Raw genomic sequence first — 23,628 nt, 5'->3', positions numbered from 1 at the left:
AGCTTGCCACTTGTAATCAAGATTCAAACAAAAGCTGTGTCACTACATGAGAGCTTTGTTTTCTCATATCTGGACCCCCTGCTATCCCATGTTCTTTCTGCCAGTCCTTGCTCCTCAGTGAAGGACCCCTCACACCCTTTCCCTGCTACACTGTGGGGTCCCTCCCATGGAAGTCAATCCTCCACAGGCTTCTCCTTCCCATGGGCTGTGCTTATTCACAAGCTGCTCCAGCATGTGTCCCTTCCATGGTGTGCAGCTCTTCAGGGTCAAACTGCTGCAGCAAAGGTCCTCCCTAGAGTCACAGTGTACAGCCCTGTAATGAGTTTTTTCCACGGGTTGTAGCTCTTCAAGAACAGCCTGCTCAGGGTGAGTCCCTTACAGTCACAAATCCCATCAGGAAACCTGCGGTAGTATGTGAGTCCACAGGTCCTTGCCAGGAGCCTGCTCCAGTGGGAGACTCCCCCACAGGAGCCTGCTCCAGTGGGAGACTCCCCCATGGGCTGCAGGTGGATCTCTGCATCCCTGTGCTCCCCCAGGGCCTGCAGGTGGATCTCTGCATCCCTGTGCTCCCCCAGGGCCTGCAGGTGGATCTGTGCATCCCTGTGCTCCCCCAGGGCCTGCAGGTGGATCTCCGCATCCCTGTGCTCCCCCAGGGCCTGCAGGTGGATCTCCGCATCCCTCTGCTCTCCCAGGGGCTGCAGGTGGATCTCTGCATCCCTGTGCTCTCCCAGGGGCTGCAGGTGGATCTCTGCATCCCTGTGCTCTCCCAGGGGCTGCATGGGCACAGCTGCCTCACCATGGGCTGCACCAGGAGCTGCAGGGAATCTCAGCTCCTGTGCCTGGAGCATCTTCTGCCCCTCCTTCACTGACCATGGTGCCAGAGATAAGCTGACCTATGCAGGTACAGCTGTTCCTCTCACATATGCTCACTCCTCTCTTTTCTGTCTGCAATTACTCCTGGGCAATAAATTTCCTTTTCTTCTTAAGTGTGTTATGCCAGAAGTGCTACTGTGTTCTCTGAATGACACCCTCAGCCAGCAGTGTCAGTCTCAGAGTCAGCTGGCATTGGTTCTGTTGGACATGGGGGAAGCTTCTGGCAGCTTCCCCCAAAAGTCACACCTGTAGCCACACCTGCTTTAAAAACATTGACACTCAAGTACAACCCATTAAGAAATGCACTTTATTTTCCTCTGAAGACTATTCCTGTGATGATACACAGGATAGTTTGGGTATAAGGAACAAACTGTCACAGAATATTTTCTCATTAAGTTGGTCAAAACATATTTTCCTTCTTATTCAAAATATTAGCTTGGTCAAGATATCTTAGCAAGGTTTAGTCAGTCCATTATTTATTATAAATTTTAAGTACAGCATAACTGTAAAAGCTCTTTTATTTTAAGTTTAAAGTCTCTATGAATGTACAGTAATTCCAAGGTAACTCAGCATGTTTATTTGGTTTAGAAAACATATTAAGCTGCCCTGTGTATAGGTGAATTTACACTGGAGACTTTACCAGTATAATTATTTAATCAAAAAATCACATATCATCCAATTATTATTCTGCTAGTGAACAATTTCTACATAGATCAGACTTAATTCATTTTATTGGCAAGTAGAGCAAAGAAGTCAGCTCTCCTTGTTGCTATAGATTCATGGACTGCAGCCATAAAAGTCCATTTAATCATCCAGAATGTTTTTTTGTGTAACATGAGACTTCAAATTAATTCCTACTTGAGTCAGAGCAGCATGAGAGAACCAACCTGCATTTAAGAATTTACGAATAACAAATGCTTGTCACTTGATTCAAATATACCTCATGCTACCCTTAAAATTATTTAATTTATAATTTGAATATATCTGGTTTGAACTACAAACCCTCTGACATTATTACATAATTTTTATGAGACGGAAGAAACTTCTCTTGACAATTAACTGTCCCCTTTAATTATAAAACCTAGTTTCTAACAAAATTATTTCTCCACTTCTTTCTCTATTTCTGATGTTCTTCCTTTCACCTTTTCCATTTAAGACATGTTTAATGAGAACTACAAAACTAGGCGTTACTAACAAAATTACAGCAGTCTAAGAAAGTTTGGAGATTTTCCAGAAACATTAGATCACAGTAGTTTTATTTACCAATTCACAGATTACATTATTCCTAAGAGTTACAGCATAACAGACAATGTATATTCTTAAATAATTATTCAAAGTACTCAAAGTATTTCTCAGACCTCTGCTTTACATGGTAGTGCCCACCCTGTTGCAAATAAAGCCTAATTATTCTTTGGTATATTTTTACTGTATGTTTAGATGTAGTTAACTTTTTTCATAGTGTAGACCAAAGCTTATTGAAAATCAGACTTCATAATATCAATAACTGGTCTCATTCAACTATTTCAACCATATTTCTCTTAGTATGCTCAATAGGGAGTATTGCCTCCCTTCCAGACATAGGTAACAAACAGCAAAACACAAAAAAAATATCAAATTTGACAGGGTCCTGCTAGAAACTTAACTACTAAAAATTCTTCAGCTCTTGGTTGAAACTTTCTACCTAGTTTCACAGTTTTACATCTATTTATTGTGTGTGAGACTGATTTTGTGACTTCATTTTTTATTAGACAATATGTGGTACAATATCGAGAGAAAAACTTGTGGTGCAAAGGACGTATTTCATCAATCCCATTTAAAATGTTAATGAAAATTGTAGTGTTGAAAAAGTTATCAAGCCAGTTTGATGAGATTTATTTTCCATAGAACCCTTTTGACTGGCATTAATTATATTTACCTCCTTTATTTCTTTATTAATCAAGTGTTCTCTCAGCCTCTTTCCATTACTTTGTCTGAGATCAATGTCAGCCTGACAGGCCTAACATCACCTAGGTCATCCAACTCACCTTTTTTGAATGTTATCACAATATCATCTTTCTTTCAGTCTCTGGAGAGCTGCCCCAGTGTTCCAAAACTTACAGAAAATCAATGTTAATAGTGCAGAATATTCATTGGTCAGATACTTGGCAGCAAGTTAAGTAAACTCTTTGATTAAAACCCATTAAACTTTAGCACAGGCTGTGCAACATTAATACAATTATTAAAGAAGAAAGAGTATACCTTTTTTCAAGTAATATAAATACAACATCTGATATTTTCGTAAGAACAGAAAAATATGAATGTGATTATTAATGGATGAAACTTACAATTATAATTATAATTGTTTCTGACACACACAAAACCTCCTTCTTTTTAGCCTTGTATTGCCTACATCTCTCCATGTATAGCCCTAATTTTCCAAGTTCCTAGCTTCTGATTTTTTTCTGTTTGTAACCTAGAGATGTCTTAATTAATAATTTAGCTGCATGCTTTGGAGTCTCCATATCTGAAGATATACACAATAGCTGTCTATATATGGCTTCAAGCTCTAAGTTGCCCTGCTTGATCAAGGGGTTGGACCAGATACCCTCCAGCAAACCCCTCCCTACCTTACCCCTTCTGTGATTCTATGGTCATATTAAGATAAAAATTAATTTTCCTTCTGTCAAATGTAACCATTTTTTTTTTTAGTAAGGAAGTTGCCATTTATAATTTTTTCTTGTTTCAATTAATATTTTAGTTTGGTCTTTCATCTATATCCAGTATTTGAAAGCTGCACTGAATTCCTCTCTTACAAGCAGAGGTTTTTCGGTCGAGCCCTGTAAATTAGCAGCTGCAGAGTCAGTCACCCTCTTCAACAGAGCAATTTGATGGTCTGTGTTAGTTAAATATATTTCCAAATTAATAGACTGAATTCATTAGTTAATTGTTGCTTCTGAGCTGTAGCAGTGTGCTTTTCAAAAGTGGTCTCTTTTTTTTTATGCCTACCCAAGTCTCTTCTTCTATCAAATTTAGTCAAAGATGAATGGTGAAGATAACTTTACTTGAAAAGTTTACAGAACCATGTTCCTAGCTTTAATATATATATTTATATATATTAAAGAAAAATATATATATTTATATAGCTAATATTACATATAGACTATATATAAATATACATTTAAATAAAACTTAGATAGGGTATGGATTCAGTTCCTGATTAAGATAGTGTATTTAAGTCCATACATGTAGTTTTCTGCCTCTGTGCTAAATATATAGCTGTGTAGTCCCCAAAACAGCCCAACAGGCTGATGTCAACAAGCCTTCAGATTGCTCAAGCCATCCACACAGGTCTGACATAGTATTCAGAGGAAAACCATGATCTCAAACCCCTAGAAAACACATACTGAGCACACAGCGTGCTGAGGTTTTAGTAAAGCAATGAGTCTTGTTTCAACACATGTCCAGTGCCATCCAAGATGCCCTAAGACCTCTCTTCCTCAGCTTTTAGAAATCTGTGCCTTGAAAGTAGAACAATGAAAACTAGAATGAAGCTCTCAGTCATCCAGGTTCTCCTTTTCTGCTGCGTTCTTCCGTCATTTAAAAGCATTTAAATCACTTTTGAAACGGAGAAAACACTCATTTTTCTTATCTTACATTAATACTTATATAGAATATATAAATATATATTTAAGAATAATTCTTAGTAACATATATTACTCATATTCTCTACTTTGAACTCAAGGTGTTTCCTCAGTTGCACATTTTCCCAGTACCCAAAAAAAGGCGTTTTTATGGAAGAAAATCGTGCATGTTGGCTGTGGCCTTTTTGATCAATTGATGTATATGTACAGAAGTTATTTATATATTTAAATTTTCCAATAAAAGTTTTTGAGCAATGTAGCAGAGTCTTTGAAGCAGCAGTTCAAGATTAATTTCTAATTTCAGCTTCCTGGAGAGGTTACTTTTTTTAGATAATGAACACTGTCTTTTCTTATTATATGTCAATAGGATTTTTTTCATATTATAATTTTGGCATTTCAAATTCAGAATTTTCTTCCTATCTCCATGTTTGCATTTTAATTGGACGAGACTATCCAGCAGATCAGAACAAAAATGCCAACTTGTATTTCCAACCTTATTATTTAAAAACTCTGAGGAATCATATAACTTTGTCATTGCTGCAGTTCTGTTGTTTCACTGCATAACCAAGAAAGACAGAGTGAATTTATGGCTATTTGGAGTATTTGACAAATACTAAAGGAAAATTGCTATATAAGCAATGTATAAATACAGTCAAGCAATTTATTTCTCATTTTCTAAGGAGCAATTTGATAAGAAAATGTTTGCAGAATTAAGTGAATGGCTGCATTATACATGTTAGTAAACAGATTGGATGATTTCCTTCTTTCTCCTTGTGATAAGAAACTTTGCACTTCCCTAGGTGTGACTTTATTGGCGTATGAATAATTCAGCTTTTTCAACTAACTTCTATCAACACTGAGTGCTATCCAACACTTTTTCTTTCCCTTTCCTGCCATGCCTTTTGTCAATTCTTCCTTATGAAGTAAATTGTTGAAATATAGACAAAAGGGAGATAAAAATTCCTCAAGGCACAGTGAGTGAAACAAAGGAATGTTCAGTTTGCAGAAGTTATTCTTGATTTATTCTTGACAGTTGTAATTGAATTAGATTTCTAGGGTAAATACCAAATGTTGATTAGAGATGACAAGCAGCTTTTGACAGTTTTTGTATCTTTAGCATACTGTACATCAGTAATATATGACCGGACATCATATTATCACATTCATTAGTTAAGGTCCACATTTATGCATGTCAAGTAGTCAAAATTCAGTTTGAAATGATAGCATTTCATATAAGCTATGGTTACATCATCATTCATGGAATTTCAGTAATACGGTGTAATTTCAGTGAGACCTAGAATTCGGTACATGTGCAAAAATATTTTGAATAGATTGACTTATTTTCTGCAAAATGATAATTCTGGTCAACATTGGTAGATGCAATAAAAAAGGTGAGTATAATTGATTTCACACTTAGACTTTCACATTTTCATATTTTTATTTGAATGAGAAAAGCAAGGCTTTTGTCAATGTTTCAACAGTTATGTTCAACAAATAAATAGTCTCACAGTTATTATATATAGTGAAATATTAATAGTTATAGTAGTTAATATATAGTTAATAGTAATATTAACTATAGTAAACAGTTAACTAAGTTAAACTTAATTAACTAATAGTAATATTATATAGCTAGTAATAATAATAATAGTTAATAGTTAATAATTTAGCTGGAAATTTGAGTTGCACTGGTCATTTTCCTCAGCCTGTGAATTCAAAAAGCTTCAGGATATCAAATGCATTTGGACATATAAAGAAGCACACTGGTTTCCAGACATGTTTTAGACAACAGCCGTATGAAGTCATACTTCTGAGAAACGTTACCTTCTTTGCAGTCATAATAAATCAGTCCCCTGTTTGTTAAAGCTCATTTGAAAACTCTTTTTCTTAGTCTTGTCTGTTCTTTTGGTGATATTCTGGAATCAAAATGTCTTCATATGAAAAACTGCTAGCATTCCTTGACTTCCAAAATTCCCAAGGCCTATATTATATATCTGATGATGACTAATTATATACACTAATTTAGCATATATAATATCGTATTAAAAGTCAAATGAAAACATTTTGCAGCACAGACTCTTTAAAGTCTTTCAACATGTTCACACATACATTTTACAATTCTTTATGCATTCTTCTACTGCTTAAAAGTTGACCTTACAGAAAGCCTTTGGGGTAAAATATGTGAATGTTAATAATCCCCTAAACACTTATTTACATTATAAACTCTTAAAGCTTCAAAGGAACTGTCACAGGCTCTTCTCCCAAACATTTCAGTCCCATGTCCATTCATCATTTGCTTTTATCATGCAAATTCTCAGACAGAAAGAAAATTCCACTCTGAATAAGACATTGGCACTTAGAGCAAATATGTGGGTTTTTTTTTCCAGTGAGTGAGTAATGTTCTTTAATTCCAGCTTTTGTTAAGATAATTTCAATTACAATCTTACAGATTCCAGTTATAAAAGCCATGAATTTTGTGTGAGTTATGCAAAGTTAACATAATCATTATAAGCATGACACGGCCCTGCCAGGGACTCCATTTAGGTGGGAACCTCAGTACTTTGCTCAAGACCAGCAGTCACAGTCTCTTCAATGAAAAGTTTACAATCCAATTTAAATCACAAAGCTGTGAGTACAACAGATTAAAGGAGAAAAGTGGTGATGAAATCATGTTTAGAGCTGCTGAAAGGTGTTTGTCAGAATATTTTTCACTGAAAGTGTTGTTCCTATCACAATGTTAGTGTATGTGAGATTATGCAGTCTTTGAGTCACCAGTATTTTCTAAATTAAATATCTCATAAAAAGCTCAGTCAAGCAGTTTTTTATTCTGTGATATACTTTTGAATATTTTGTCATTTTTTTCAGATTTTTGCATTCTTTAGTGTATTTATTTTGTTAGTTCTATATTTTATGTGTGTTTAATAACAATAATAGACAGTATTTAGTACCATTCCTAAATAGTATAATAAATAGCTTAAATTTGTTGCTGGCTTTTAGGTAATCCTCTACAACTTCAATGCTACCTTAATTGAGATATCTATTTTTCTAGATTAAGATATGTTCTGTTCATGGAATGTCAGATTGTTTCATTAGAGAGCAAACAGGAGTTCTGCTCTAGAAAATAAGATAATCTCTTCACGTACTGACTGGAGGCATGTCTGTTTTAAATAGCTTGTGTACCAGTCCAGAATATTTTTGCAGAATATTAGAAATTATGTCATGTTCACAACAGCTCTTCTCAACCTGCATTGCTAAGAATTTGGTCTCAAACATAAAAAAGCTTGAAGTTGTGGCAAAAGCACACAGAAATTCTACTTATCTTTCTCTACAGATGTACAGATCCTTGAAAATCCTTGCTGTTCAGGTATGAGCTTCCTTTCAGAAATATTTAATGGAAAATAAATAAGAGAGAAAAAAAATGGAAGAACTTTGCTGTATGTTCTCTCCTTATAGCTCTATTTTTCTCCAATTGTCACACAGGAGAAGGTCATATTTTATTGTTTTATTTCTGTATCTTAGAAGACAAAAATGCAATTAAAATATCTTTCAACTTATCAGAAAGTTGAAAATTAAGCAAAATTTAAAACAGCGTTACTTAACTGTATCATGCACTGCATAAGGTATTGTGATGTTTTATAGAAATGTCACAGAAATAGGCTACAGTCATATTATGCAACAAGAAAAAAAAAAAACCAAGCATACTTGGTTTTACATTCTTCTAATTCACAAAGTATTTCCAGTTGAAGACATTAATCATGCAGCATATCTAGAAAATAAAAAAATAAAAAACCTTTTAAAGGAAGTGGCTTAAAATGAAACAAACTAATCACAGATAGTTGTCATTCCAGTCTAAGCAAATTTAGCATTATGGGTTAAAAATAGAGATAAATGAATCAACATGCTCTGACTGCCTCTAATGTGCAAGTTCCTTGCAAGCATCTAGTCACAAAACTCAGCATTTGGAGTACTCTTTAAAGTGTAGGTGTTGTGTGTGAGCACATAGATATAAATTGTAATTTCTGTAGGAAACTCTCATTGCAGTGCTATAGCATAAGTTTTCTAAAATTCCAGCTTAGCTATTTTAAATAGCATTTTATTTCTGATCTAGAAAATATATAACAGAATACTATAGTTTAGAGTGTGTTGTCTAGGAATATAAGGTTGATCCATTTTCAACTCATCCAGAAAAAAACATCTTACAGCTTGTGACATCAGAAGTATCATTTCAGTGTTACCACTTTTTCATTATTTCTGTACTCTGTACTGGGGAATAACATTTAGAGTACTTTAGAGTTTGTTTCATTGTCCTGTAGTCAGTGATTGCTGAGATAGAATACTAAGATTTTCAATTTTTTTTAAGGTCTAAACAAATGTTACTTTCAATTGCTACAATACTCCACTGAAATGAGTGAGAGAAAAGATGAAATAGCTCTTGGAAAATGAAAAAAAAAAAAAAAAAGTAAAGCAGTAAAGCGGTCTAAAAGGGAGAGGTTATGAGAGCAAACAACTTTGAACTACAAATATTTTTGAATAAAGAGGTCTGCAGAAGAGCAGTGTGCATTCTGAAGTCTAATATCAAAGAAAAATGTTGTCCTTCTGAGCACATTCAGTGCCTGACTTTGCCTGACCACTGGATGAAAGGAGAAATGGGCAGCTCTACAATGTGCAAATATAGCTGTATGGCAGCTTTGAACTTAGTGAGCATTGGGCTTACTTTGGAACACTACATTAGCATTGATTAATGTGTTTGTTGGAAAATACTCAGATAGTAACAAATAATTAGTGGAAGGAAATTATCGAGTTCTGTATCTCTATGTTCCTGTTCCCCATTAATTTAGCCGAGTTTGAATGCCTCTTGATTTAGTCCTGGCTCTTGAAACAATTGCCACAATTATTCTAAGTTTACTTTTCTGGGTAGTACATGTCATTCATTAGATTTCAGATATCGTGTGTCCTACTGACAATTGTTCTTATATTTGTATTTTGAGGTCAATGAGCCACACCATGTTCATGATGTGCAGATTAAGCATTTATGTCATTTTATATCAGAATGAGAAATACTAGTTCTGAATATTTTAATTTATTTTTCTCTCCTGCAGCATATATTTCCCCAACAAATTAATTTGTAATGTTTGTGTTAAAACTAAAGATGTGAAAAGAGATCTCATGTGAAGAATTCAAATCAAATTCTCCCTTCCAAGCAGAGCTCCAGCTGTGCAGTTAGTAGGGCAGCAGACAGAAGCGTGACAGTGACAGAAGGCAATACAACAAGTGGAATTGAAAAGAGACCTAATATCAGGAGTACCCTTTTACAGTACCAGGAGTGCAAGTTAAAGGGGATTCTACACTACCTCTAAACTTTAGAGTGTGATGCTGCACTTGTAAGGTAGATCCCTTCCCAATTGCTTTGTCCCACCTTTCTCCTAATGCAATTCAAAGATTGTTTGTTTAAGGCTCATGCAGACCTGGACTGTCACCAGAAGCTGACTCTCCACCTGTTTGCTGTACTATCACTTAAGGCAATAAACATTTTCTTCAGCAAGACTTTCCTAGTGTGAGCAATTGATTCAGTTATCACACTCACATAATGGAATCAAGAAGAGAAAATAAATTGAAAAATTAAAAAAAAAAAATCTCATTTGCTTTAGCCTGAAAAATATTGGGAATTCCTGATAAAACAAGTTTTATGCTGCAGTGGGTGAAAAAATGTTAGAACACATCTTCAGAAAGTTAACACATGCAAGAATGTTCTGTCTTCATACTCTGTAATTTAAAAATTATTTCCACTGCACTTGGAATTGAGGTAATGATACTTGAATTGAGTGAGGGCAAACTGACTGGAAAAAACATTGACAGATAGAAGAAAACTGTATGCAACATTGTCAGCAGTGTGGCACAAGGTCAAAATTTGACTCTTATGGATTGATTGCAGAACAGTAATTGTTGAAAAGTTCCACAATGTTTGATAACTTTGTCTAACTTATTTCACTTATTTTGAATCAATATAATTTTATAACAGCTATTGAAAAGGAAGTTTGTCTCTGTATTTATAATTTTTTTCCTTCCTCCAAGACATTTTTTTTAATTGGATCTATAATAAGTAGATAAATTCAATTTTCAAGTGAAGTAATTATAAAAGAATAATTAATAACTGATAATTATTTCTGCTACTATTTCTGCACTTTTAACACCTGGAGTACCCACAATATCTGAGGCTCTGTTGTGTAAAGCTTTAGCCAAAAATTAACTTTCAGAATTGATTAGCCCGCTATTTCAGATAAACCCTAAAAGCTTCACAGTAAAACACATCTGGCTTTCCATACTCCTAGCTACAGACAGCTTCAATGAATGCAATAGTACCGACCACTCCCAAAATTTCGCTGCCCCTCTTCCTGGTTCATTTCCTTAGTTACATCTTTACTGCCCTTATGAACACATATTCTTGAGATAAACCTCAGGTTGTCAAAGCTGGGCAGCTTAGTTTAGCCAAGCTATCTGTAGCTGTTCAGTGTAAACATGAATTTCCCTACCAAGACAAATAGCTGTTTCTCTCAAGCACAGAGAATGACCTGGCTGAGACGCCAGACTAGAGAGAAACATACATGGGGCATGGACCACAGGCCTGACCCCTCAAATCAGCCCAAACTAAAACGGCCATAGGCATGGAGAAAAACATATAACTGAATAGAAAAATACCAGATGAGTAGAATCTTTCCCTGTTGTTCAGTTTTTTGGTTTTTGGTGGGTTTTTTTCGGTTTTTTTGTTACCATGCGGGAAAACTCCTTAAAGTCACAAGTTTCAATTGTTTATTTTGTCCCTTCAACTTCTGATCTTCATAGTGTTGCCTAGAATCAAAAGGCAAAAACTTTCCAAACAATATTGGGTGGCAAGATAAAAAGCAATTCTTTAATGAAAGCTTTCAGATGCACATATATGTCTATGCACACACATGATACAGGATTTCTGCAATTTTTATAAGGTAAATTAATTAGCATACCTAGCAGGTACATCCAATAAAAAAACAGTTGCTGCAGCAACACACCTTTGGGTCAGCCCTTTGGAGCTGGTCCAAGGGGTTCTTTGTCCTATATCTTGTTCTGTCTTTCAAATTCTGGTGAAAAACAAGATGTCTTTGTTAGAAATTCTCTTCTTGCAAGTAAGACTAAACAGAATTTCATGAAAATGTTAGGAAAGGTTTGCTTGTTATTCTAAAATGTGAGAAAGGGCAGGAAAGATACTAGAAACTATACAACTGTATATAAAAAATCTACAAAGCTACAAATATATGAGAAAGCTAAAAATCTAGGCATCAGCAGAGATAAAAAAACCAAACATAATGTAAAATGGAACATATTGAGAAAATTGTAACAAATGCTATGCATGAATCGTGAATAACTATAGATGCCTTTTTTTTGCTTCAGACTGGTGCATCTGTCCTCTACAGTAAAGTGTTGATGGTGTTCTGCTGTGGAACATAGTTTCCTGCCTCTAAAACTGATATAATCAAACTTTCAGGTAAAAACCCCCAGTAGTTTATTCCTATGTAAGTACCTGCTGAAAGAGCTTGTACATCCCTTCTTTGATTCATTATTTAGATGGGTTATTTCAAGGTGCTAACATTACTGGTGCAAGAGACTTTAATAATATACTACATTCACTTTCAAAATCAGGTTATGCTCTTACCTAGAAATCATTCTCTGCTCTCTCTGTAAGGGAAATTTATAGGATTCTGGAAGAGCAGCTCAAAACACCACACTGGGATTGGAGAATGAAGAGTTAATATGTCAGACTTCGGGGGGAGAGGGAAAGAGATTGGAGTATGTCTTTCTCATCATGGGCCTATTACAAGCTAACACTTAAAGACATGAAAAATAGTTGCAGGCTTTTCAGAAATCCACTGTGGAACAACAGTCTGCTGAAAAAACAAAGAAAAGCAGTTTTGTACAACTGTATTTTGGTCTGATCTTGGTAGATATGCATTCATCATAACTGCAGATGAAGACACTGAATACCTGCAGAAAAGAAGGGAGTTCCCAATTTCCATGGGGAAAAATGTAGCTATTATAGTGCTTCTTTGAGTAGAACAGAGAGGTATAACAAGGATCAGTACTGAAGTCAGAAAAATTGAAATTAGAAGCAAAGCACAATATATTTTACTGGTGGTATTAACCTTGGTAACAATCAACTAAGTAATAGATTCTCTGTCTACCGGCATCTTTTAGTGAAGATTATATTTCCTGGAAGACAAGTATTAGCCAATGATCCATATCCAAATGGAGAATATCAACAGCAATGGAGGTTGTCTGAAATGTAATGGCCTGTGATATACAATGCACCAGAGTAGCTGATGCAACGATGCCTTCTGGCCTGGTGTGCTCCAAATCAGTAAACTTAAAACTGAAAAAAAAGGGCAGAACCACAGTTATGTCATATGTGCTTTAATCTATTCCTCCCTCATGAGCTTCCAAGGATGCAGTTTTTAAATAACAGTTTTTTGTCTTAATATAATAGGAAAAATGCATTTTTCTTCTGAAATAAATAATAAAGGTCAAAATCTGCTCCTACTGACACTGCTGGAAATGCTGATATTAATTACAATCAAGTCAATACTTCAACCTAAATCTCTAACTCCTATGGTTGAAAATAGTAGAAACTCTGAAGTCCTAACATTAGTAAAGGAATTTGTCATGTGCTGTTTAAAAGCTACATCTAAGCTCAAATATATTAAAAAAATAATAATGTTTCTTAAGTGCCATTTTTTTAGTAAATTTGTAGAATTAAATGGACTAATGGAAAGCCTTTGACTTTATAAATGTATTTATAGTATGTACATGATTCTGTAATTCATGAAATTCAGTAATGAAATTAAAAAAGGTACTGCTTTACAAAGGAATTTAACAAGATGTGTAGCAAGTCCTGTGTCCTGTTTTGGCCAAGACAGAGTTATTTTTTGCAGTAATAGAGGGGGCATGGCTGTGGGCATGTCTAAGATGTTATTCAAGACCATCTTACCTCATTGCTAGGGGCCAGCAAGAAGAGACTCTTTCTTCCCTACCTTGTTTCCAAGAAAACTGGCATTGCTTTCCATATGGGAAAGAAACATAATGGAAGGAGCAGAGGGGTGGTGCTGGCTGCAGCCTCATTGCTTTGGGTCGGACTCCGTGAACATTTAGCATGTAAATCACCTTCTTTTGTACACTTTTGTTATTAATATTGTTGCTGTTACTATTAAATTTTACTTATCTCATAGCTGTTTCCAGTGAATTGATATTATCTCAGTGTTTAATCTCTGCCTTTTGTATTTCCCACCAGAGCAGGAAGATTAGTGAGTGAGCCTGTGAGGGGAAGAGAGCACTGAATTTAGCAGGTGCCACTCCTAAATCATAAAACCCAGTAAGGAGAATCTGGTAATGGCTATTGTGTTAGGAAAATTGTATATCTATAGCAAGATTAATAGATGTTTTAAAGCATAAACTGGGATGATGTTGTTTGCTATTTTTATTGGAGACACTGACCCAAAAAATAGAGGAGTAAGTTAAGAGATCCTGTAAATAGAGGAAAAAAGGCAAAAAAAAAAATAAAAATGAATGACACATGGATGTAGAATTAACAATATTAAAAAATAAAAAATAGAAAGCAACCAATATTGTTAAAGACAAGGTCAAGCAAGATGAAAATAAAACTTACCTTCACCTGTCCTTCTCACCTGTCTTTCAATCCAGTCAGTGTCAATAATTTTTAGCCTCTGATATTCCACTGAGCATCTGATATGCATGTCCTAAAAACTCTTCATTGGATTGAAGTCACTATCTAAAGTATATGTATTAAAATTAAAATCTTCTAGAATATATATTGTGGAGTTGTGAAGTTTTAACACAGGTGTCCTGTCAGTCTTTTTTTAGATTCAGCCTTGTTGGCAACCTTGTACTTTTTACACCTTTTCATTTTCACCAAGGGTAATTAACCTCTCTGTGTGGTGACAGTTTTGAAAAAATGTGAGGTTATTAATGACCATCATGATTGTATTAGAAATGCAAAAGATCAAATTCAGTAGGAAATTTCAATCAAATCAGAAGAGGTAAGATGCTAAGCTTGAGTCTCTCAGCATTTCCTCAAGATAGGTACATAAAGAATTTGGAAGAACAATAGCATAACCTTCATCAAAATTCCATGAGAACATTACTGTGTTCCTAGGACATACTGCAATACAACACCTTGCAAATACTTAAAATCTGCTTAGGTATTCAGGAAGTATTTGATTGCTGCCAGTTTCATTTATCCTTAAGATATTCTGCAAGAACATAGAAGAGAAGAATATTTTCTCACACACACACACACACACACACACACATATATATATATATGTATATGTATATATATGTATATATATGTATTCATTTTTATTAGTAGAATTTTGATAACAGTATTGAAATATTTGTGTTTCATGTAGCAAAACTCGATATGCCTTTGTAGTCTGAAGGGGCCTTGAAAAGATGTAACTATCTGGAGAAGTGATAATGTCTATTTGTGTTAGTCATTTTACTGAATTCCCTTCTTCCATATGTAAAGATCGGATTACCTGGCTGAGTTCTGGAAACACACACAAAGACAAGATCAAAGAACAACATTCACACCATCAATCCACAGATGGATTACACTGCTTCAGGTTTACCATACTTCATTTACAATTTTAAATCCTGCTATGGCATAGGAGTGAGTGACTTGCTAATGGAAAATTCAGTTGACTGTATAATGGGACAATAACCATATAACTATATAATGGGAAATTTAGATGACTCCATCGTGATTTCATGAGACTGAAGGCTCTTTTATCATTGTATAATACTGCATGTCTCTTAACATATTCAAAACTGACCGATAGCTTCCTCTACTGATTAGACAGGATAGAGTTCTTCGCAGATCAAATCCTGTTGAGTTGCTACTCATACCCCATTTATCATACTGCTACCCTCTCAATTAATTAATTCACTGGTGTCAGCTAACAGTGCACTCAAAACACTCACAGTATGCTCTGCCTCTATAGCCATGCTTTTTTTGTTTAGTATGCAATAGTCTAAGCATGATAAAATTAAAAAGCATTCAAATTCTATATTCTTTAATTCCATATTCCCAAAAATGTAGCAATGAGTATACTTTTCATTTGAGAGTGAAAAAATAAAACTCAGGAAAATAAGTACCAGACTTATTTTAAATAGTACTAATTGCATTTCTTCTCAGCAAAACCTTCAGGCTAACCATGGAAAACAGTCAGGAGGACAAACAGAAACTGGTTTAATTTTATAGTGCATATTTTTGATAGGCAGACACACAAACAGTCAATTATAATTCCTAAGCTTCAAAAAGAAAAGGAAGGGATTCTTGATGTATCAGACCAACCCTTCTGTAAATACTACTGCATTTGTTACCATTTTCAATATATTAGAAATCTTTTCAACTTCAGAGGTAATTTGGCACTGGATTTATACACTAATCAGCCTTCATCATGGTATTTTATGACCAACAGTTTTGAACTTAAGAGTTGTCTAAAAACTGGTTTGATCAGTCCAAAGTAGAGTACCAATAATGAGAAGTAAATTAAAAGGTGTTTTAAAAATAATGAGGAGTGTTTGACATTCTAGAATTCTTTTGTGTCAAAACTGGTAATTAGTACAATATTCAGTATTTGGAGAAAGCAGTTGAAAGTCTTCCTTAAATATTGAGAAATTTAAAGGCAAGTTACAGTCCTTAAAGTTCAGCTAGGATTGGGGAAAAAAAATGTTTTTAATATACAGATAAAATTCTCCAGTGACCTATTTAGTTCAATGTCTATAACATTCACATTCACATGTATATGAAATGATTCTTGTAGTACTTTTTGGAGGTGTTTTCTGGCCATTTTTTGGCCATACACTAAAAAAATAGTAGCCGGCAGTAAAGAGCTGGCTATATAAATGGAGAAGAGAGGCACATGCTAACAAGAGCTCTGAATTCTGAGCCCTCAGAGGTCCCACAAGACAATTATCTCAGGTCCTTCACACAGCTTTAATTACTTAGCTCAGCAAGCGCTGCTGCAGAGCTAGGCAGGTAGCAGAAAGGTGGGAGATATCCAAGAGATTTCAGCTCTCTGACAGCATAGATGCTGCCCAAAGGTACCTTATCTCATTGCTCAATCTGTTTGACCAAGAAGCATCAACCTGAATAAATTTGCTAAGCTGCAGCTTGACAAGGGAGCAAAATATGTCCAAAGGCTTGCTTACATATTCCAGCTACATCCAATAAATCTATTACTTCTTGAAAAATTTTCTTCACTTACATACCTTGGGCTATTACAGTTAGGGTATTGCTTCAAAAGCAGTTGTCTGATTGCCTCACAGATGTACCTGGGGTATCTTTAATCAAGACAGCTTTCACTGGTGTTCATAGCAGTAGAAGAAGAGCATGGACTTCATCATATTTCTTCCTAAGCTTGAAGGATTTTGGACTGGTTTGTTTGAAACACACATCAGAGTGACTGCCGGGCTCCCACAGCACAAACGTAGAAACATATCTACTACAACATTTATTATCACTATCCTTATTGTTATTATTGTCATCATCATCATCATCATCTTCAACAGTCAGAGGAAAATGTACTACAATGCACTCAACAGATCTGGAGGTGAGAAGCTGCAGCTTCTCCATGTCCCTGGTCCGAGCAGCAGTGGGTGTGTGCTCCCAGCAGGCACCTAGGTACACCAAATATATATTCATCCAGCCACACAGACCCCAGACAGACAGAGCACCCAAATTATATATATATATATGTATATATAATATACAAACAGCACCAACAGCCTGAGGAGGATGGAGGTCCACAGTACATATATACAAATATATAATAATACATATTATAATAATATAATAGAAATAAAATGAAATATAATATAAATGTATAATAATATTTAATTATATGATTATATTATATTATACATTATTATATATTTTATATATTCTATAATATTGATATAATAATATATTAATTATATTATTATATATTAATAATATGATTAACAATATTATAATATAGTAATATTATAATATTATGATAATATAATAATATAATAATATTATAATAATATTATATATTACATATTATATAATGTGTATATATTATGCAATTATTATATGTAATTATATCTATTTAATGTATAATTATATCATATAATAATTTTTCTGAATTTAAAGACTATTTTTTTGCTCCATCTTTTTCTCTTTCTTTCTTTCTTTCTTTCTTTCTTTCTTTCTTTCTTTCTTTCTTTCTTTCTTTAACACTTAAATGCTGATTACAGTTTTGATCACTAATTACCTATCAGAAAGTTCAGCATGATGATCACCAGGATGTGCAAAAAAGGTTTTTATGGCCAGCAAGAGATACAGAAATTCGAAATAATGGACTCTGCAGAGCAGCAAAAAAGATGAGAGGATGACAGATTAAATATATAAATTAACTACTCTAAGTAAAGGAGGCAATGTTGATGTAATAAAACTTTCTTTTCAATATGCACTTATATTCGATTAGGGACACCAATAAAAAGAAAATGTTGTAGAAGGCCAACAGATGCCTTGAGGCAAATAAAAATCCCAAATGTCATCTTCACAGAAGAGACAATAGTTCCAATATTGTATATTTCCTGTGGACAGACACAGCTCCTTTAAAGTGTGACCAAAAAATACTTCCTATAAAACCATGTGTCAGAGGATTTTGAGAACAGGGAAGAGTTGTATAAATTTCTTGGAATATGGCCTGGCTTGCTCTGTGTTTTTTGCAATGTTTCTGACTGCAATCCAGAAAATGCTGTTTGTGAACAGATTACTTTTTGTACATATTTCAGATATGATGATATTATAATACAGGTTATGTCAACTAATACTGGTCTGTAATGGTTAAAATAGCAAAATTCTGCTAAATAATCTTTCCTTGTAGCTTGGAAGTCAATGAACCAAAGTTTACTTGGACTGTACTATTCAGTGAAACTCAAAGAATTATACAGGAAATACAACACAGGAATAGAGAGGCCTAGTGCAGAAAAATCCTACTCCTCTAAAGATATATATTGCACTTTAAGCCCAAGGAAGCATCCATGTTACACTGTTTGACACTAAATTCTTAGACCAGATTTCTACCTGTTGTAGCCTAATAGACTTGCAATTTATACAGAGGTAATTTGTTGTTCTGCTCTACAAATTATTGGCTATAAACACTATGTAAATTAAAAAGAATAGAAAACAGCATAAACCACAGGCCCAAGCAAAAGCCTTCAAAATACTTCAGAGTATGTGTATTAATCAGAACAAATAAATTAGCAAATCATGAACTGAAATTTCTCACTTCTATTCACTAGGGAAAAAAATAAAGCCAAAACTAAAATCAAAACCAAACCATTTTCCTGGATAAAACTGAATGTATAATCAATAAACTTTAAAGAGAAATGGCTGGTCAAAGGACTAAAAATAGCACTTTGGCTGATGGTTTTAGCATCCATTGTTTTCTTTAATGGTGAAAAAGAAATTTTGCTGATTATGTTGGAGAAGGACATGGCCTGCCAATTTGCATGTGATGTTTTCTTAGATTTGGGGTTTGGCTTCCACAAAGTAAAGATTTTTAGTTTCATTTTTCCTCTTTTCATTTACTGGTGCAAGAAAACACATCATTAATATATTCAGACAGTAAAATCATCAGATCCGCATCTTCAAATTTCACCAGTATTTATTCTCTAAACAAGGACGTTGTGCAAGTTCTGCAAAGGTATTTGCCATCCATTGAAGCAGAAATGCTGGAGTCCCTTAAGCAGCCAGAAAAATGGTAGGGGGTGGAGAAGGTGATAAAGGCCTGTCACTCATCTGAAGATATTGTCTTCCCAGGGTGGTTTCCCAAACAACAAAGCACAGCAATTCTAGGGCTAATAATGCCTATGGAGAGTAAAGAAGAACAGATGAATTATTATGATATTTAGGAATACAAATGTATTTACAGGTTTTCACCAGAGGTACTACAAAGTCATTGAATAAATATAACAGGCTAGAAAGACTGATCTGGAAGTACTCAAGGACAAATGAATCTGCAAACCAAATGCCAAATAGAAATAACAGATTCAGTTCTGTATGCTAAAATACAAGATACAAACATAGTTACTTAGACATAATGTACACAGCCATAAAAGTTTAGCACTGAAATATGTCTGTGCCATAACTAGGAAAGGGCTGCTACAGACACAGGAGTTTGGTGGGGCAGAAATTGTCTTTTTCTTAGTAAGGTGGAGTAATAGAGTATTAATGGAATATGTTTCCCACCAAAGGAGGTTTAAAAAGCCTTGTAGAGGCTTAGCAGTATCAAGATACTGATTCATTATTTTACAACTCAGTAACATACTCTGAAGTTACCCCTCAAACATGACACAAAATTCTGAAGAAAAAAAAATCTTATCTCCATCTCCCCCTTCCCAAATATAAGTCACAGGACACACTTTGCTCAAAAAAGGTTCACCGAAGATACATGACAATTCCAATATATTACCATACACATTTTAGATATCTATATTTAGAATATCACTTTCCAAATAATTCTGGGAATGTGGACATTTCAACTCTTTTGCTATGTATTTTTAAATTTGTTTATTAGTAGTTTTATTGCTACTGAAAAAGACTGGATTGACAACCCCAGGGAAGAAAACCCTACATAGAAAAGCAACGGGGTCAACAGATTTCTCTGCACTAGCTCAGCAGAGCTTTTTGGTGTTAACTTATAAAAGAAGGTCAGTCCCATTGCCCACTTAGTTTTTAGCCTTTCTGATCAACCTGTCAAGTTTGCCAGTTAGTGCTAGTTGTACTCAATACAATCTATGATCTGCTTTCTAACATAAGCAGGCTGCTTCAGAAATCTGCTTCATGTAGGCAATCAAAACCAAATGTTTCAGCATTTTAAAGTGACTTGTAAATTAAGCATTATTTGCATTGACAACTAGAAAGAGAAGCTTTGAAATGTACTCATACACAGCATATATATGTATGTGTACATACAAGTATATGTGTGTGTATATATACATATATATGTGTGTATACATATATATACACACATGTGTGTGTATATGAGATTGTTTTGGTAAATGCTAAACAAAATCTCTGTTTACACACAGCACATTACCCATTTAAATATAAATTAATCACTTCTGGAACCTGTAACACAGTTAAGAATAATTTGCAGTACTCTAAATAAAAAGGGTTGCTGTTTCATACCATATGAATAAAGGAAATGAGAGGGCATGTGGGTATGTACCATAAGACAGTGACAAATATTGGCATGAAGTGAAAGGCAGGGAACAATAAATAGGGACATATCAGTCAGAAACACAGCTTGTCTCTTACTATTACATCCTAATAGCAAATTACATATAGTTTGCTGGTGTCAAGACACACAAAATCCCACAAGACCTGATAGCAACAGAGTGTGAAGGTGGTGTCTTTTTATGAAGAAGGAAGAAATTTTCCCTTGAGAATTTTTGAAGCGTTAATTCCCTGGTATAGTACCCAGAGAAGGTTGGAACTGAAGAATGATAAAACTGACTTTATGATTTTTGTGGATTGTGTAGAAAAAAATTAAAATACAATCCACATTAAATTAAATTCAGTCTTGGCTGTGGGGGCATTTGAAGGGGCAAAGGTAAGATTGTCACACATATAAGGTAGGCTTGTTTGTCAGGTATGTTTCTGTAGGGATTTTCAAGGATGTGAAATGGTCTTAAGTTTATATTAGATTTGCTATTTGGCTGCGGGAGCCCTAGGAAACCAGTCACTGTGCATCACCTGACTATTGCATTCATATTATACTGCTTTTCTAAAAGTGGAAGAGAAGATAAAGGTACAATATTTTTGATGTATACATAATAAAATGTGTCAGAGAAGAGGAAACACGTTTTAAGCATTCTGAGATCCAGCAGTAAATTTAAGTACTGCACATAAAAGCTTTAATTATAATTTTAAAATTGGTTTTCTGCTAATACTTCCTATATGCCAATATCATTACAACCATAATAATTCTTATATGTCAAAACCAAAGGAAAATTCCAAAAAAGAAGAGTCCAACACATATCATTACTGATAAAAGATTATTTTAACTGTGGTAAAACTGCCCATGAAAAGACAGAGTTTCCGTATGCTCTTCAGTAATATATAGTAATGTCAGGAAATCTTAAGAATACATCTGAAATTGTGCAATGAATTCTTAATTAAATCATCTAATCAACTGGAATTAAGTAGAAAAAAACAAAACAAAACAAAACAAAACTGTTATCATTTGGCTTTGCTGTATGGACATGCCATAGATTGAGTAAAAAATCTTGGTACTTGATTTACAGTCCTGGTCATCAAAAGGACTCTACAATTTACAAAGTACTTCAGCTTTTCATACTCCATCTATAAGGTACTTATTTTAGATAATGTGGCAGTGTTATAGCATAAAAGTATCTACCCTTGTACAGCAGTGTCTGGACCACCCATATAAGATCTTCAGGTAGCAAAATATATTTACCAAGAGTTTTTGTGTACTTTTTCCCATCTCAGAAATTCCCTTTCTCATATGAGGTCTCTATGATTCTTTTGCCCTCTGTGGATTGTATTATAATTTAACTTTCACTGTGAAGCAAGGAGTAAAACTGGTGTGCTTCAGAGTGAAAAGGCACATAAACACAGTTCTGCAAATATTGATAGCTTGTTAAAAACTTTAAGGAAGGTTCAACAGCTTTTTAATTTGAACAATTTAGAATTATTGGCAAAGGTTTGTTCAAACCGTGAGGACCGTATCCCAAAGTTTCTAGTAACTTCTTTTTCAGGAGTGAAAAGAATCTTTATTAAAAAAATGCCATGGAAACATGTCTTGCAAACAATCACATTTTTCTTTCCAATGTTTCACTATGGATAGCTCAGATGTACTTTTGAATTTGGCTTAGACTTAGATTTCAGTCTCATTTTAAGTGACTTCTCATGTATTTGTTTAAACAATGAATAATCTCAAACTGCCAGTATGCAAAACTATTTTGTGTATTTTCTGGTGTATAAGCAGTTCTGTCCATATAATCCTGGTCATAAGCAGGATTCTGGTCAGAAAAAAAAATTTCCTCTTACATTCTGATCATATCTTTCTTTTAGAAGAGCAACAGCTCCAACTTATTTTAATGACTTACAAGAAGAATGTGTTTGTAGGTGAATATTAGACTTTTCAAGGCAGTATATGTTAGTCATGCAATCTTTCATCCTCAAATGAGCAAAGGTTCAAAAAGGTCATGAAATGCCTGTTGTGATGGTTGCTATCACACCACAAAACCTGGCATTATGAATACTCAATTACATTAGTGTTATGAACAGTTGGAACCTCTATAGATAGAGTGGTATTAATCACTCTGAGCTGTGCTCCCAGCAACTTCTTATTGACTGGGATATTAGGAGAAATTAGTTTGTGTCACGATAGGATATTATTATCAAGTGTCTTATTGTGGAAGTCAGCAACACATGAATACAGCTGAAGAAGATGAAAGACTTCTAAAAAACCTGATGCAAGTAATGGTGCAAAATGATGAAAGGAAAAAAAAAATTAATTATGGAAATAAGTGTTAATTCTTGGAAAGCTTGCCAGCCCATATGAACTTTTATTTTTTACACCTGTGTTAGCACTGCAAGAGGATGAGCATATGAAAATGACAATATGAATTTTCTGGGATTTTATTGGTATTGCCTAAGTGCATGCAACTTTGTCACTCCTCCTGAGACAATGGTTATATTAGGTTGTAAATGCCACAAGTAATTCAGATGCTCTTTGCTAAAGATCCACCTTTGCTAAAGCCTACCTCTCTTTGCCATTTTTACCCTCTTGATACATTGTAGTTATTTTTATTTATTGACTGAAGCTGAATCACTTTCCTGTCCATGTAGGAAGTATTTTCTAGTGCCCCTGGTATTTAAAGTTTTCCCTTCATCCTGGAGGTAAAACATCATCAAATGGTAGATCTTTTGTGCTAAGATCACTGTATGTTTGAGCCTGTTGGTTCTTTATCCCTGGATATGTGATGGAAGTGCTTCTGGATCTAGGCTAGGAGGATGATTACAAGA

The sequence above is a fragment of the Parus major genome, chromosome 4, assembly GCF_001522545.3.
Source record: "Parus major isolate Abel chromosome 4, Parus_major1.1, whole genome shotgun sequence".
Lineage (NCBI taxonomy): Eukaryota > Metazoa > Chordata > Aves > Passeriformes > Paridae > Parus > Parus major.
This window is presented reverse-complemented; position numbering follows the sequence as displayed.